This window comes from Festucalex cinctus, chromosome 20, assembly GCF_051991245.1.
Source record: "Festucalex cinctus isolate MCC-2025b chromosome 20, RoL_Fcin_1.0, whole genome shotgun sequence".
Lineage (NCBI taxonomy): Eukaryota > Metazoa > Chordata > Actinopteri > Syngnathiformes > Syngnathidae > Festucalex > Festucalex cinctus.
The window spans coordinates 11,174,832-11,192,697 of NC_135430.1; the positions used below are offsets into that span (position 1 = coordinate 11,174,832).

The window sequence follows — 17,866 nt, forward strand, 5'->3', positions numbered from 1 at the left end:
AAACAAATAATAATAATAAAGTAAGTTGCAGGTATTGTCCACATGTGGTTCGCCATCATCACATTTTGCACTGTAGTATCTGTGAAGAATGTTTCCTTATCAGGGTCAAGGTCAACCCATGTGAGATGAATTCGCTGACGTGTCAGCACTCTTTAGTTTGTAATGAAGACTTACCACCACAAGATGGCGCTGTAGCCCTTCTTGTAGGAAAGTGTCATTCCACGCTGGAGATGTTGGCATCTTCCTGGAGGCTGTTTCGGTATTTTTACACGGGGCCAAACGATGACGTCATGTCGTCTCTGACGTCATCATGACGCAGCATCCCAAACTCTGCTTATCTGATATTTTTGCAGCATTTCTTCTGTTCTTCGCCTTCCTGTTAATGGTTCGGCTTTTAATTGAAGTGTAATTGTTTTCCCTGCGACGCCATTTTGTGCAGTCTGTCTGTTGATTGCTTTTTTAATTGAAGGAAATAAACAGAAAATGAGTTTGGGGAGGACGTGACTGGATGCAAGTCCATTAATTAAGGGGGGGAGCTTATTGCTTATATCAAGGGTGGCCAACTGATTTTTTTTTTTATTTTTTTTTTTAAATGACTAAATTCATGAATACAAATTATGCAATTTTAACTGTTGTTTTAGGCCTTTTTTTTCTGCAGTGGGCCCAATATATAGCACACGAGCCATATGTTGCCTTGTACATGTGTATTTAAGATGCACATTTTTTTGTATCATGTATGAATTTTTCTGTGCCACGATTCAAAGGAGAAAAGATACAGACAGGAATAGACGTTTTATACAAGAGTGTTTGGGGAAAATGTCACAATAGCGCACTCAAATGTGTAATATTATGACACTGAAGTCTTATTTTTGAGGAACAAAAAATGCTTAAGTTGACTAGAACAGTCACATTATTTATGTTTAAAAGTCATAGTTTCCTTCCCCCAAGGAAATTAAATCTATGTATTGCTGAAAGTCGTATTTTTTCCCCCAAGGTTTAAGATTTAAAGTTACACGAATAACGTCAGGTTATTTATTTATTTGTTTATTAAAAAAGTGATAATATTACAATGAAGTGTATTTTTTGAGCAGCACGTCCGCCTCCCAGTGCTGAGGTCGTGAGTTTGAGTCCAGGCTCCGGCCTCTTCCTGGGTGGAGTTTGCATGTTCTCCCCGTGCCTGCGTGGGTCTTTTCCGGGTACTCTGGTCTCCTCCCACATTCCAAAGACATGCATGGCAGGTTAATTGAACACTGGATTGTCCCGAGGTGTGATTGTGAGTGTGACTGGTTGTTCGTTGGCTGGCAACCAATTCAGTGTGTACCCCACCTACTGCCTGAAGCCAGCTGGGATAGGCTCCAGCACCCCCCACGACCCTTGTGAGGAATAAGCGGTTCAGAAAATGGATGGATGTATTTTTTATTATATTTTTTTTAGACCAAAAAGTTTACTTTGCTCGCAACAAAAATCCAATCTTAATGTTGCTTGACTCAAGTCACATTCATGGATAGCAGTAATATTTTGAAAATGTAATCATATATTTTTTTTCTGAAAAATTGAAAAAAAATTTCCAAAGATGTAATATTACATGAATGAAAAATATTGGTTTATTTTCACAGATTTAAAAGTGCAGCATTTTTTAATTAAAACAAGAACAAAATTAGGATTCAAAATAGTCACAATTTAAAATCTATTTGTAAAAATGTAATTTCCCTTTGATGAATCGTATACAATTCTGACTTTTTACACCCTCAAAAATACAAAAATATATCTAAATCTACTACTTTTACTCTTTCAGAATCTCCAAAACTCTTAATTCTCCAAACGATATTATTTTTATTTTCAGTGTGCTGCTCATCACTCCACCTCCTGTAGTCGAGCAGAATGCTGCAATGTCTCGCGTTGCCACCAGGCGGCGCCCCGAGGCCAAATGCCCCCCCCCCCGGATTTTACCACATTTTTAAATGTAAAATTTTAATACCAATTTACTAACCCCGGATTTAAATTTACATTCCACTCTGCATTTCTAATGAATCAGTTTTATTTATTTATTTTTAAGAAAATTGCACTTTTAAAAAACAACACTATATTCCGTATGTTAAACTATTGTAAGGTATAATAATACATGAAAAATACGCATGGTAGATTATCTTTCCGGACGTGCAAGGCTGAACTGCGCTGCAAAATGAAGGAGTGGAGAGTGTCGGCATTTGTGCTGAGTGAAACAAAAGGCTCTGATTTCAGCACCACACACTGGACAGCTCTCAACACGCACACATGGAAAAGGAAAAAAATAAAAAGCAGCTTTCCAAACACATTTATTAGATTGTAAAAGGTACAAGACATGACCACATTCCGACAGAAGACGATGAGGATCATCTCTTGGCATTCACCGCGTGCCTTAATTGTAAGACATTAAATCAAGGTCCGCTGTGAACACGGAGAGACGCAACCCGCAGACCGGATATGTGCGCGCGTGCGTGCGATCCTCTTGCTGCATTCCATTCGACAACGACTCCAATCCAAAAATATGCAAAAAAAATCTTCCTACTTGTATGAAGAAGGGGGGGAGGGAAAAAAAAAGGATCCTTGCAAAGTGTACAAGTCCAACCCCTTCATGTTGCACCTAGAGGGGGAGAAAAAAAAGACAAGAAAATTGAACAGAGAGAAAAGAAAGTCCAGAATATAATCCAGAAGCGAGCCGTGCTGAACTCCTTCTTCCTTCCTGACTTTGGGATTAATGGCCACTCTCCGGCCAAACAAATGAGGCATCTGCCTTCAGCGCAAGAGAGGATTGGGATGATGGAAGGAGGAGGGAGAGAAGGAAGGGCTGGGGAAAGGTGGCGGGGGGGGGGGGGATGTTGATGACGTCACTAGGCAAACAGATGTTCCTCTATATTACCCAGCATCCACCAGCTATCACCCCTGTGTCCTTGAAACTCCAAAATGACGACGGGGATGGACGTTTTTTTTTTTTTCTTAACCCATGCATGTCTATGTGTGTGCGTGCGTGTGTATGTGTGTGCACCCAAAAAAAAGTGCGCCTGTTACGCAACATTGCTCTATTTCAACCAGGGGGGGAAAAAAGCACACAAGCACGCGCTAATACTTAACACCTCACTCGTGCGCATGCGCCCGAATGCTGCATTTTTTTTCCCCTCCCCACAAAATATATATATATATTTTTTTTTTTAATGAACGCATTTACAGCATTGTTTCAGACTTGGTATCCTAATTAGGGTAAACCCAGCAATGGTAGTTATGGTGATGTGCGCGTGCGCGTGTGAAGACGGGGGGTGCACAAACAAAGGGCAACGCCATTTTAAGACGTCCACTTGAGAACCGGCGAGGGGGGTGGGGGGGGTGGCTTGGGGGGGTGAGGAGGTGGGTGAGCAGCATCTCGTCCCATCATAGCCGCTGTCCCTTCACCCCCCGCCCGGCTACGTTCTCCGCTCTCCCCCCCTGCTGTCCTCCGCCACTAACTCACCATTTCTCGCCTCTATCGCTCCCGTTTGTGCTCTCGCGCCGCAATAACAATGGCAAGTGCGGCACATGCGCACATCACCGTCGCTCGAGCGGTAATAAAAAATAAAAAAGCGGCAGCAAATGAGGATGCGGATACTCACCGGAGCGGCGTACGCGTTATCCGTCCGTTCGCACGCGTGTTGATCGTACACCGGATGAAATGTGTATTCCCGGCTGTGGATGCTGAAGCTCCCGGTGAGAGAGAAAGAGAGAGAGAGAAAGAGAGAGAGCAGTGCTGCAAAGCATGGCTGCTGCCTGAAAGAGGGCAGGTCGTCGTGTGCATCACAATGAGTGCGACTCCCCCCACAACCCCCCAATAGGGTCTCTCTCTATCCCCCTCTCTCTCTTTACATGCGCTCTCACACAATGCACACCGAATTTTTATTTATTTATTTGATGTCACTCTATTTTTTTAAATATATACGTTTTAATGCAATCTAGTAATTATGAATTATGCAGTGGCTGGTTGCAATTAATCATGTGGAAAAGCTTGCAGGGGTCCATTAGCGGGCTGCGCTTGGTCGCATCGTATGCAAATTGTAGCGCAAAGCCAAAAGCAAGTGGTGCAGTTCGGAAGAGATCGTTTGGTAAATATTCTGCTTAGAGATGATTCTTGCGAAGTGGTTATAGTTTATTGAATTACTTGTTAGCTTAATGCTAACGTACAATGGAAAATTCTATACAACGCTAACAATGTGCCGATGTTATGGTTATCGGAACACAAACTGCAACAACGCATGTAGACTGACAATAAAACAGTACTTAGACATACATTCTTTATCCTCTGCGAAGAACCGCTCATGTTAGTGCCGTACTGAGAATCCCAAATGAGCAGTAAATCCATAAGTCCAGTATTGCCAACTCCCTAGTAAGGAAAGTAGCTATTGTCTTAAAAGTCGTTTAAATGACATCATTCCCTAATTTGCATAATTAGCTATTTGCACGAGAGGAGAAAGGAATGACGTCAGTGGAAGAGGCAAAAAAAAAGTGAGTTAAAAACAAAAAAACACCCTAAAGAATACCAGAAAAAGGTGCTCGATTTGTCGCCAGCCACTTTTGACAAAAAGAGTCGCCAGATTTAGCGAGAAAGTCACCAAGTTGGCAATATTGCATATGTCTGTCTTATACTGCCACCAGGTGGCCAAGGCGGGCACACCCGGGAATGAATAAAAAATAAATAAATAAATCAGCTGAAAAACGCATTACAAAAAATTTTTGTAGCACCAAACTCCTAGAGCAGGCACTTGCGCAAAGCCGGAAACGTGTAAATGGATTAGATCCATCCAGTGTACGTTTGTTTTTTAGACCACGCCCACCTCTCCTTATATGGGCATTGGTCTGTTTGGCTTCCGGCCCTGATTGACTTCCATGCAGTATGTGATGTCACGCTCTGCAGCATCAAATTGCCAACCTACAGTGGATATAAAAAGTCGACACACGCCCACTCAAGTCAGGTTTTTGTCACATAGAAAAAATAAGACATTTCTCTCTATATATATATACACATATATAGAGGTTGTTTTTTTTCTTCTTCTCTCAAATGGTGTCGTGTGTGTGTGAGGGAGAGAGCAAACGACAAAAGCTGGTTGACCCCATTGTGCGGCTTATTGTGAGAAAGGAGAGTGGCGCTGGTGGCGGGGAGGGGCTTTGTGGGGACCCCCGAATGGCAGGCCCGCTGACCCGCGCGCATGCAAAAGGGCCCCGGTGCCATTCATGTGTGCATTGTTTGGGAGCGGAACAATAGACACACGAGGAATTCCTCCATTTTGGAAGCTGGCAGCCATAGTAGCGTCATGAGCGGATGTTGCCGTTTGTCAGCTTTTTGCACTAGTGACAATAGTCACATCTTGCACTGTTTATAATATGCAATATTTTAACAATGTTTTTCTTTCTTTCCCATTATTAATAATGGTAATGAAAGAAATGTGAAAAACATTTTTAAAATATTTCAATATGTTTTTAATTGAATAATGGGAAAGAAATACATGTGAAAAACATTTTTAAAATATTTCAATATATCATTATTATTTTTAAATTAATAATGGGAAAGAGAAATGTGAAAACATTTTTAAAATATTTCAATATTATTTCAATTATTCTTTAAATTAATAATGGGAAAGAAAGACGTGAAAAAAATCATTAAAAATTTCAATATATCATAATTATTTTTTATTAATTAATTAAAAAAATAGATATAATATTGAAATATTTTAAAAATGTTTTTTCACATTTTTCTTTCCTATTTAAAAAATAATTATGATATGAGATATTTTAAAAATATTTTTCACATTTTCTTTCCCATTATTCTTTAAAAAATTATATGTTGGAATATGTTTTAAAAATTCACATGATTATTTCCCATTATTAATTAAAAAAAATATATGATGACTGAAATATAAAAAAAAAAAGACTTTCTTTCCCATTGTTAATTAAAATAATATAATAATTTAATAATTTAATATAAACAATATAATAATAATGATGATGATGATAAATAATAAAATAAGCAAAAAAATAATGCCACACATACGTGTGTTTGTACCAAAAAACAAAAAAACAAAAACAAAAAGACATGGTGATTTGTTGCGTTGCACTGTGCACTTTCGCCAGGCAGTGCAATTCCCGAGCTGTCAGCAGCGCTACTCGTGATGTAGTGGTTGCGTGCGAACGCAACCAGGTCATCCGTGTTTGGCCGGCGCCCTCCAACGCGGGCAACGATTGCTCCTGGAAAATTTGACTCAGTTCCAACAGTTATCAGTTTATTTGAATGTACTTTCCATAATATGCATGATATCATCATCAGTAGTAGTAGTAGTAGTAGTTAAAACAGCTCCATGAATGAGCTTTTCAGCCTAATGCTAATGCTAATTAGCGTCAGTGTTGCGATGCTAATGGTGATCCCAGAGGAGTTGAGACGTCTCATGAGACATTATTCGCCATCCTGCTTATTTCTAAGCAGTTGTCGTTAGATGGCCTACAATTGGCTAGCGACCAGTCCACATTGTACTCCGACTCGCTCGCCAAAAAGTCAACTGAAATGTGCTCGGGGGCAAGTGGGTACCTCCACTGTTTGATGTGGTTGAAACAGGGAGAACCATAATAATACCCCCCCCCCCCCCCCCCTCACCGACATTAGTGGGAGGTCATACGTGCATGTAGGGCACCTGGTTCTCCACCTCCCTTTCCTCTCTGTGATGCTAAATGTCAAGCCAGCAGCAGCATGAGCAACATCCACAGAACCCCCCCCCCCTTCCCATCCCCCACCCTGACTACCACCCCCTCAATTTCTAATAACAGAAGATCATCTCATCTGACTCACAAAGATGTGTTTTCTCCTGCGCAATTACAGCCATGCATGTTGATGTGTCTCTGAAGAAGATCGAAATGATTATCACGCAAAAGTGAAAACTTGCCTCATGCATGCGCCGTTTGAGCCGTTTGCCTCCCTAGTGATCAAAAGAGGCAAAGTTAAAAATTTATTTAAAAAAAATTTATATGTACAATTAAATTCAAATAACCTAATTGTGCATTTTTTTTTTCAATGTTGTGATAACGATTTAATATGCAATTTTCAATGTAGTCTAATGTATTTTTTTTTAACAAACACAAGCAATAAATCAATTTAGCACATTATGCTAGCATCTCACGCCACATCATATGCAAATAAAAAGCACAAAAACAAACAGATTTGACTAAATTTAAGTAACCTAATTGATTTTTCTTGTGTTGTGAATACAATTTAATATGCAATCATTTTTTCATTTGTCTTTAAATGTATTTTTTAACATACACACGCAATAAATGAATCTAGCCGATTATGCTAGCATCTCACGCGACATCATATGCAAATAAAAAGAAAATAGTTTTAAATTCAAATAACCTAATTGATTTTATTTTTCAACGTTGCGATTACGATTTAATATCGGATCATTTTTTTCCAATGGTGTCTTCAAATGTATTTTTAACAAACACGAGCAATAAATTAATGTAGCGCGAAATGCTAGCATCTCACGCGACATGCAAATAAAAAGAAAAAAAAATCTAATTTTAAATTCAAATGACCTAATTGTGATTTTTTTTTGCGATCATTTTTTTCGATGTCTTATTTTATTTTATTTTTTTTAAACACAAGCAATAAATTAATCTAGCATGCTATGCTAGCATCTCAGGCGACATATGCAACAATGCACTTTCAGCCTAGCATAAGCCACATAGTTGATTTTTTTTTTTTTTTTTTTTTTTTTTAATACTCGCTGAACTGCAGTCTGGCAAATATGCTGCAGTGTTGTGATATTGAGTTTGTTTGTGCACACGTCCATTGCGATGATTGTATGAACACGGCGCGGGCGCATGTTTAGCCGGGCGCGTCTGATTGGCCGGCCGTCGGAACGATGAGAGCGCGCGTCTAAGCCTCGGAGTTAACGCCGACACATGCGTCTCCATGGCAACAATAACGGTTGCCAGGCAACCGTGCTCTTTTAGGGACACGGGGAACGAGCCCGGAGGCTTCCTATAAATACTGTACATACCTCCACGCGTTTCGGTTTACCGATGCTAACGATGCTACCTTTTGCCACCGGCAGCCATTTTGGCTCCTGCCCCCCCCCCCCTCATTTGCAGCACACACAGCAAAGCATTCCACCAGTACCAGCGCTGACATCACTGCAGTCAGCTCAGCTGTTTGCTAAAAATAGACAAGTGCCTATGCAGGAAATATTTAACTCCTCCTGACCCCCACGCCACTCAAGAGAAATGGATTGGATTTTTTCTTTTTTCCTCCCCCTCCGTCAGAGAGGCGTTGAACCGTTGCCTTTTGCCGATGCATCAGTCATGAGATGCGTTTCATCATGTCATGTCTTGAGCGCATGCTTCTACTTGCAGTTTGAGTCGTAGCTTAGCGGCTCGCAAAAATAATTAGCAAGAAATTATCGAACATTTAAAAAAAGTGTGTCGACATATACCATGCAACTAATCCTGTAGTCATAAATTCAAATTTTTGTCGTAGTTATTTTAGACAAGAGCAGTAAGCATGACACAGTTAGCATGATAGCAAGCTAGCAACCCATGTTAGCACACTTATCTTCAAAATTGCAGAGGTACGATGAAATGTATAAATATATATATTAGAGGTGTTAAGAAAACTCAATTCGGCAATATATCGCAATATTACAGCGTGCAATTCTTGTATTGACTCAATATGCGGCCGAATCGATATTTAAACATTTTTCTGATGGACATATTCAACAGAGTCTTATTTAGGGTTAGGAGTCACACTTTAAGCATGGAAGAATGTTATATTCATGGAACATTAAGCCTTCATATTTTATTTGAATGCTGATCAAATATGAAAAATTTGTTAAATACAGTGTTGAAGTTTCAGTTAAATACATTATCATACTTACAAATCTTACAGTGTACATGTACAAGTTTACTGATTAGTATTTTTTAAATTTGAGTTAAAAAAAAATCACAATAATTTATTTACAGATTCATATCGGGATTAAATCGGGATCAAATCGAATCGTGACCTATGAATCGTGATACAGATCGAATCGCCAGATACTAGGCATTTCACACCCCTAATGTATATATTTAAAAAAATGGGGGTGTCAGGAGATTGCAATTTTTAATCGTAATTAATCGCATGACTTCAATTGTTAAATTTAATTTTTTTTTTACAAATTTCACATCGCCTCTAAATGTACAATAAAATAGTTTTCTAAGTTTTCATATTGTTAACATAAAATTGGAAAAAAAAAATGTTAAACAGAAATATGTCTGCATCTTTTAGTCATTGATACAGGAATTTCATAATTCATAATGAGTTAAAATAAAAAGTACTGTACTGTGTTAAAAAAAAAAGTGTGATATTGATTTGCGTTGGTCATTTTTCTGCCCCTAGATGGCATAATTGCATTTGTCAGATGTTGGTGGCAGCTCTGTGTATTTTTTTTTTCATATTAAAGGCGATCTAATCTTTAACATGAAGTAATTGTGAAATTCTGCACGTTTTTAAAATGGTAAAATAAATCTTGACCCTTGTCACCGCAAATATATGCATTATTATTAAATGTATTACTGCTAAATTTTGACGTGGACTTGTCTGCTGCGTTGTAACTGGAATTCCCCCAGTACAAGCTTTCCAAGTAAGGGGCGTTAAAAAAAAAAAAAAAAAAAAATGGTGGTGTTAAAGAAACTTTAAATTAACTCAACATTAACGCCCTCATTTTGACACTTGCCTTGGGGGCAGAGGGCTCGTGGCATGGCTGGCCAGCGTCCAAGACGCGTGCAGGGTGGGTAGGAGGGAGGCGGGGCCTGCCCTGGCATGGCATGGCATGGCATTGCCCCCCCCCCCCCCCCCCAGTGCGGTTGGCAGCATTGAGCGGCGTGAAGGCATTCAGCAAGCGTGAATGCGGCTTTTGTCCGGGCGCGGCGTGCCAGGCGAGCGCTAATGAGGCGGCTCTTTGTGGTAGGCCTCTCAACATCAAGTGGGCTGGTGGACTCATTAACCTGACTGCCGCAAATAAAGCAGGCAGGCACAAGAGACGCCTATGATAGCACACTTAAGGCCCCCCCGTCCCCCCTCGCTTCCCGTGCAGCCTCCCAGCGCTCCTCCGCCTCTGGCCTATTTCAGGTGTCCCAAATTAGGACGGCCGCTCTCCTCGTTAACGGGCTTTTAATCCGTTGTTAGCGCCTCACGCTAACCGGCTAAAAGTGGCTTTGCTATATGTGCGATCGTTTCCGTCGAGTCGTCGTAATCGCGCAAATGCCAGCACGCTTTTACGCCTTTATCGACGAGAGATCCCGTTCATGGATCCCGTTGGTTTCCACCAGCAAATTCCACGTTGCCATTAGGATATAATTGCGGCCGTTTAAATGTGGGTCGATATGCATTTTTATTCAAGCGCCATTATCATCCCTGTGACGCCGTAGTCGATTGTTGTAATCTTGGCTAATTTGATTGGATTTGGAAGAACAAAATTGCAAATAGATGAATGACAATGGCACCTAGAAAATGTCCCAAAATCTAAACACTCAAAAGTTGAGTAAGAAACGGCCATTTTAGGGTCCTTTGGTAGACATGTCTGTCATGAGTAGACCCACAAAAAAAGTCATGAACTGATGCCTCAAAAGACAAAATTTGCATTTGAAGCAGCCATTTCTGGTTGTTTGGGCCATTTTTCAGCTGTCCTCTAAAGACAAACCACCTAGGAAGAGATTTTGACCGATTGCGACAAAATGTGAGTCAAATGCTACGCCGAGGCGTGAAATCGTGATATTAAAACTGCCACAATATCGTCGTCGTCATGTTTACGATATTTAAATGCAACACATCTGTTCTAAAAGTCTTGTTGATATCCATTTGTGCAGTTCAAGCAACCTCTCCTGGCTAGTTTTTTTTAAGTACAATTTAATTTTCATTAGGCATGTTTTGGTCCTATGTTTAAAATCTACACTAATTGTCAGGTGAAGGGGAACCTAATATGCCTGTGAAGCAAGTCAATATGTGAAGGAACTCAATGTGTGCGTGCATTAACAACATAACATAATATATAACATAACATAATAATAATAATAATAACATAATAATAACATAACATTGCTGTTATGTTATGCTGTAATATTGTGCTTTTTTTTTTTGTATGAGCTCATTTATTCTTACAATATTGTGACCTTTTTTATTATCGTCAACCTCCCCACAATATCGTGCTAATTATCGTTTCGTGACGTTTGGATATCCTTACATCCCGAGAGCATAGCGCAACATCTGTTATATGATGAGCATGTATTAGCTAATGTTTTGGACCATTTTTTTTTTTTTAATTCAGCCCCTGAAGACGGTTTCACTTTGAAGCATGAAATTCGGTAGACATGTCTGTCATGAGTCGACCCACAAAAAAGTCTCAAGAACCGACACCTGAAAAGACAAAGGAAATCTGCCATTTCTATTGAAAGCGGCCATTTTAAGGTTGCTTATGGCATTTTCTGGGGTTCAATTGCAAGAAACTTTGGACCACATTTTTATTTCTAAAAAAAAAAAAAAAGAAATCACCTACAACATGAAATTTGGTCGACAAGTCTGTCATGAGTAGACCCACAAAAAAGTCTGAAGAAGCCATTCCTGGAAAGTCTGCTGCTTTGGTTGGAAGCAGCCAATTCAACACGTTCAACTGTTTTTCAATCTGATATTTGGGTCGAGTCCATTTTTTTTTTTTACCATCTTTAATGTTTAAACCGTATCACCGTGCGTTTCGCATCGCTGGACTTGACTTATTGAGGTCGCCTTAACCAAGCGGCGTCCGTCATGGCGCCCGTCTGCTGCGAGTAAGATTCGCTAAATAGTTTCTCGACGGGAAGACGGCTGAATTATGCATCCGTGTGAAATTGGGTCACGAGCGACGGTGTGCGCATTTTCACATTCCTCCTCGCCGTTTACTAGCGCTTTAGCATTAGCGCTCCCGGCCGTGTGAACCATCCCCCTCCCGATATTGATTCTGTGTTCCTGTCGTGTTGCGTTTGATATACGAGCTGAGAAATTGCCCAAGCATTTGATCAGCTTGCTTGTATGTAGATTAGATACATCAGATGGTTCCCGGACCCTCCCCGCTATTTTTCATGTTCCTCCGCATCCGCTTTTACGGCCTCTCGTCGTCCTCGCCGCGCAGTCGACGATTTTAATCTGGCGAGCGTGCTCTCGATAAGCAAACGTCGACATGGGTAAGGGGGCACGAAAGGGCGGGAAGAGGGGGGAGGGGAGGAGGCAGCCGCCGCCACAATGCGCCGCTAATCGAGCGAGGGTGCTCATTTTGCAAAAAAAGGAAATATTCATGGCGACATCAAAGAGCTCGCTGACAAATTGCAGATGAGCTTCCATTAATTAGACGCAGCCCGCGCTAATGTTTATTTAAATGAAACTGCATTATTGATCGAGCTCGGGAAACAGCAAGTCTGCAGAGATGCATTCACGCAAAACTGCAACGATTGTTGCTAAAGTTGGAATGGAGTGCAGGATAACAGGCCAGTGGACATTGTCATATTTATATGGCAGATACATTTTTTGTTTTAGTATAAAACCAAAAACAACCTTTTCTATAGCACTCATCCTATAATAAACACAATGTAAAACGTAAAGAAATTCATATATATTTGTAAAATACAAAATAAAGGAAAATACATTTAGGCTACAGTTGCAATGGAAAAAAATAAATAAAGCATATCTACACCATAATTGTAAAATAAAATATTAAATATAAAATAACAAAATTACAGAATTACAATAAATACATAACGTATATTTGTGTAACTATAACAATTAATATACTATAAAATATATAATATATATTGAAAAAAGACTGAACTCTCCACTCAACTTTAGTCAAGTACTGAAATAAATAAATAAATAAATAAATAAATAAGTCATAATACAATAAAATATAATAATGAAAATGCAAAAAAAAAGCAAATTATAAAAATACAGACTCCCATGAATGCTATTATTATTATAGTGACAGCATAACCATTTTTAAAAAAAAAATACAATTTAATGAATATAATAAATTTTAATAATAATAATGATGTAAAAAAATATATTAAATCAAATGTAAATCCAAACTAAAAATAAAATATCTGTAAAATGAAAACAAAATTAAAGTACATTAAATCAAATATAAATAAACTAAAAATAAAATATCTGTAAAATAAATACAAAATATTGAAGCACAAATAGTAAAATAAAATGCAAATGCTGGGAGAAATGTTGCTATTAATATAGTGATGGGGTGACTAATACTGCACAAGCACTCACATACCCACGCACACGCACGCACGCACACACACACACACACACAGACGGCGAAGGCTTGCATGCAGGATACCTGCACAGATGGCAGGCCGCCGTCGTCTTTCTGGACCTGCTCTCAGTGTTGGCCGGGAGGAAGAATGAAGCGGGGAGGGGAGGGGGGAGGGAAAAAAAAATACAGTTTCATCTGTCACGCGTACATATGCGCTCACACACTCACTCACACAGATCCGACACGGCGAGAATGTGTGCCTCGTCGCTTAATAACTTGCGTTGAATCCTCTCCTGTATTTGAGTCACTTAAATATGTTTAAAAATGAGTATAATAAAATACACGCACACACGCAGTGTTGACAAATGTTTTTTTTCTCCAAGATGACTGTTACAATGGGGAGCTCTGACACTTTATTGCTGTCAGTCACCCGGATTCCTTTTATCCCGTCTAATTATGACGGATCAGGGCCTGGTTAGGTGTGCGCGCGCGTGCGTGCGTGGCAGCACAACAGAGTGCCAAAGCGCAGCGCTCGGAAGCTAAATCGCATTTTCGCAGCACGGCGGAGTCTATTACGAGAAGGTCTCGGATCTCAACAAGAGCATCCTTCACTGTTATTGAGTCTTCTCGCCGTCGCCGCCTGCGGTCAATGCCTCGTTGATGGCTGGCGTGGCGCTCGCCTCTCTTAAGCCTGTTTCCCGACCGTTCGTTCCAGAGCTCCTTCAAAGACAAACTACTCCAAGAGATTTTTGTCTGATCGCTAGTAAATTGGAAGCGTCTCGTCGGGACAGATGGACAGCGCTACACTGCGATGTTTCGTCATTAGACAAAATTCTACCTTTGAAAATGCAGCCACCGAAGGCTTTTTTTTTTTTTTTTTTTTTTTTTTTTTTTATGTAGCAGCATGAAATTTGGTAGGCATGTCTAATATGAGTAGACCCACAAAAAAGTCTCAAGGGCTCATGTCCTAAAATGTGCTGGGAGTTTGGCACGTTGGTTTAGTATCAGACATTTAGATCAGCTTGTTCAAAGGATTTTGTCATTTGGGGATTAAATGCGTTTGCATGTCAAAATTCAGCCCCTGAAGACGGTTACGTTCAGCAACATGAAATTTGGTAGGCATGTCTATTATGAGTAGTCCCACAAAAAAGTCTCAAGAACCCGTGTCCTAAAATGGACGAGAATTCTTCCACTTTGGATAGAATCAAACATCTAAAGATTTTGCCATTTGAGGATTAAATGCTTTTGCATGTAAAAATCCAGCCCCTGAAGACGGTTGCGTTCAGCAACATGAAATTTGGTAGGCATGTCTATTATGACTAGTCCCACAAAAAAGTCTCAAGAACTTGTCTCCTAAAATGGACGAGAATTCTGACACTTTTGATAGAAGCAAACATTTAGACAAACATCTAAAGCTTTTGCTATTTGAGGATTAAATGCTTTTGCATTTAAAAATTCAGCCCCTAAAGACAGTTTTACGCAGCAACATCAAATTTGGTAGGCATGTCTATCATGAGCAGTCCCACAAAAAAGTCTCAAGAACCCATGTCCCAAAATGCACAGGAAGTCTGACACTTTGGATATAAGCAACCATTTAGGCAAAGATGTTCTAGAGCTTTTGTCATTTGGGTATTAACTACTTTTGTATTTAAAAATTCAGCCCCTGAAGACGGTTATGGTTAGCAACATAAAATTTGGTAGGCATGTCTCGTATGAGTTGCCCCACAAAAAAGTCTCAAGAACCTACATCCTAAAATGAACAGGAAGTCTGCCACTTTGGCTAGAAGAAACCATATTGACGGATGCTATAGATTTTGTCATTTTTGTGTTACATTTTTAGACCATATTTTTGAAAATTCAGGCCCCGCAGATGGTTACGTTCAGCTACATGAAATTAGATAGGCATGTCCATCATGAGTAGACCCACAAAAAAAGTCTCAAGAATCCATACCATATAAAACACAGCAAGTATGACATTTGGGCGAGAAACAGCCATTTTAAGTGTTAATTTTGGCCATTTCTTGGGGTACTTTAAAAGATTTTGTCAGTTTTTGGTTAACTTTTTTTGGAACATATTTTGCATTTTAAAAATCCTACCTCAAAAGACAGTTTCATATTGCAACATGAAATTGGTAGCGGTGTCTGTCAAGACTAGAGTAGACCCACAATAAAAGTCTCAAGAAGCCATACCGAAACAAGACACAGGAAGTCCGCCATTTTGTTTGGAAGCAGCCATTTTAGGCTTATTTTTCCCCTTTATTAGTTTCCTTCAGACAATCATTTCCAGGTAACTACCACATTTTAACCACATATGCCGGACAGTTGAGCGTCATTAAATTTGTGAGGACACAGACTGCTACGTTAGCATCTCAGCTAGCTGCCGTATGCTTGTACACGTGTGAACTCAAGCTTGAGTGTTACACGCGTGTGTTACGTTTTACGTTGCAACAGTGGTCTAGTTCATCGTATTCTCATATGACAGGCTTGGAAGCATGCAGGGATGATAAAGAAGACCACAAAGGAACGACATGGAGGTAGGAAAGCTGAGCGGCAGTCTTCTGCCCCCCCACGTTGTCTTTCGCCCGCCGTTTTGATGAAAGTCAAACAGAACGGCAGCCCACCACGATTATGTGACAACTGCAATTCGCCTACTTAGTCGATCCTGCGTCACAGTTTAGATTTCAATTAATTTCTCTCCTCCTTGACACTCGCTCCAGCCGCCACACTGGGGGCGGCGGGGGAGACGGTTGGTTGTGTGTGTGTGTGCGTGTGTGTGTGTGTGTGTGTTTTCGCGCACATGCATGATGGAGAGCGATGGGGGGTTGGGAAGGGGGATGCCATAAAGGAGCGGAAAAATGCCTGCGCAGCACATTCACATGTATAACGGCGCAGGTCAGGATGATTGTGAAGTGTGTGTTTGTGTGCATACTAATCAGCTCCCAGAGGCCCTTTAGAGGCTTCAAATCCCTCCGCTTGTCATTTCTCGCCATTAGTCTTACCAGGCTAAGTGGGGGGAGTGCGGAGGATAACGGTGGCTACTGTAGCTCTTATCTGCGCCGCTCCGCATCCAGCTGACATTCCGTGACATTCCCGCGGAGGTCTCGGCGCGCCGTCCACTGTTATGCCGGGCGGGACTGGGAAAAGCTGCCGCGCGGCCATTTTCCCAAACAAGCCGCTATGTTTTTAACCCTGTCGCGCATGTACGTATGACTGAAATCTCAAATCATGTTGGCGCCATCAGTCACTACAGTGGACAGGAAGTGGGAATCCAACATGCAATTTTTTTGTGGGAACGTTCTAGGGGGGAGAGCATCCATTTTGTGGGGGTGCAAATTTTTTGTAGATGTAAATTTGGAGGATGCCTTATTTTTGGGGTGACCTGACACAAAGTGAGGGGCTGTAATACTGTGTGTAGAATTTGAGGGGCCACAAAAAAAAATCTGATGTGAAATTTGCACATCAGTTACAAAAGTGGACGGCAAATAAAAAACAATATGCTTGAGAGAATTATGAATTTTGTGGAACACACTTTTTAGGTAGATTCTTGTGGGGTGTCAACATCTTATGTGGGGACAAAAACTTGGGTGGGGGAGCATAAAATATGTTGTGAAATCAGACACCACTGTGGACAGCTACTGGAAAAAAAAAAATTTGCAAAATGTTGCGGGGTGTTTCTTTAAGGCTACTTATGTTAATATGTTAATAGTCACCCCCAAGATTGTAGGCCACTCATATTTTATGACCGTCTATAGCTTCATATATATCCAACCACCCCAAAGGTCTCTGTACAGTTTTTTAGTCCCCACACACACACACACACACACGCACACACACACACACACACACACACACACACACACACCCCTGCCCAAGCTTTTTGTCACATTGCCCTCAAAATTTTGTGAGCGCAGAAAATTTTTTGCACTCTCCACCCACCCTGTCAAAAAAAAAATGTACCACCCACATTTTGTGCCTTTCATTTGGCCATACAATTTGGGTGGCGTATAAATTTGGGATGACACTTACCCACCAAAAATGTCACCCACCCAAAGACTGTTTCTAAAAGTTTCTTATTTTGATATTTATTTATTTTTAGCACTAAGAAGAAAATGGCTTTTTAATTACATCAGACGCCAATAAATTTGACCCCCGCCCCCCTCAGAATTTTATTAAAAATTTAATTTTGTCACTCCCTAAAATCTACAGTATGCTCTTTCCTCGAATAATTAGGGGTCACACAATTTTAGATCCCACCCAAAAATAAAAATTGGGGTTAAGGGTCATACATCTTTCTGCGGTCACCAAATTTGGGAAATTTCTTATTTTTGAGGAGAGAGCTTTCAGATTCTGTGGTCCTTAATTTACGCTATATCAAAAAAATTTTGTTGCCTACAATTGGTGAGCCAATTTCTCTTTGGGAGGTCACACTGAGGAATGCTTAAAATTTGGGGTAGTGCTACATTGTTTGTGTACTACTTCCCACTACAATAAGTTCTATTTCTGGTGCTGTAGTTGTGGTTCTTTGCCATGCTGATTAAATCCATTCACGCCGC

The 17,866-nt window shown here is 40.3% G+C and overlaps 1 protein-coding gene and 1 long non-coding RNA gene across 4 annotated transcripts in view; one reads left to right on the forward strand and one right to left on the reverse strand.

Annotated features, from left to right (window-relative positions):
- The window catches only part of LOC144009753 (uncharacterized), a 151,014-nt gene that overhangs the window by 90,642 nt on the left and 42,506 nt on the right, over positions 1-17,866 (forward strand). The window lies entirely within an intron of this gene.
- On the reverse strand, positions 2,299-3,763 carry LOC144009503 (uncharacterized). The gene is made up of 2 exons (XR_013280950.1): positions 3,624-3,763; positions 2,299-2,623 (listed from the first exon to the last, which is right to left on the reverse strand). It is a non-coding gene; the product is annotated as an uncharacterized LOC144009503 (long non-coding RNA).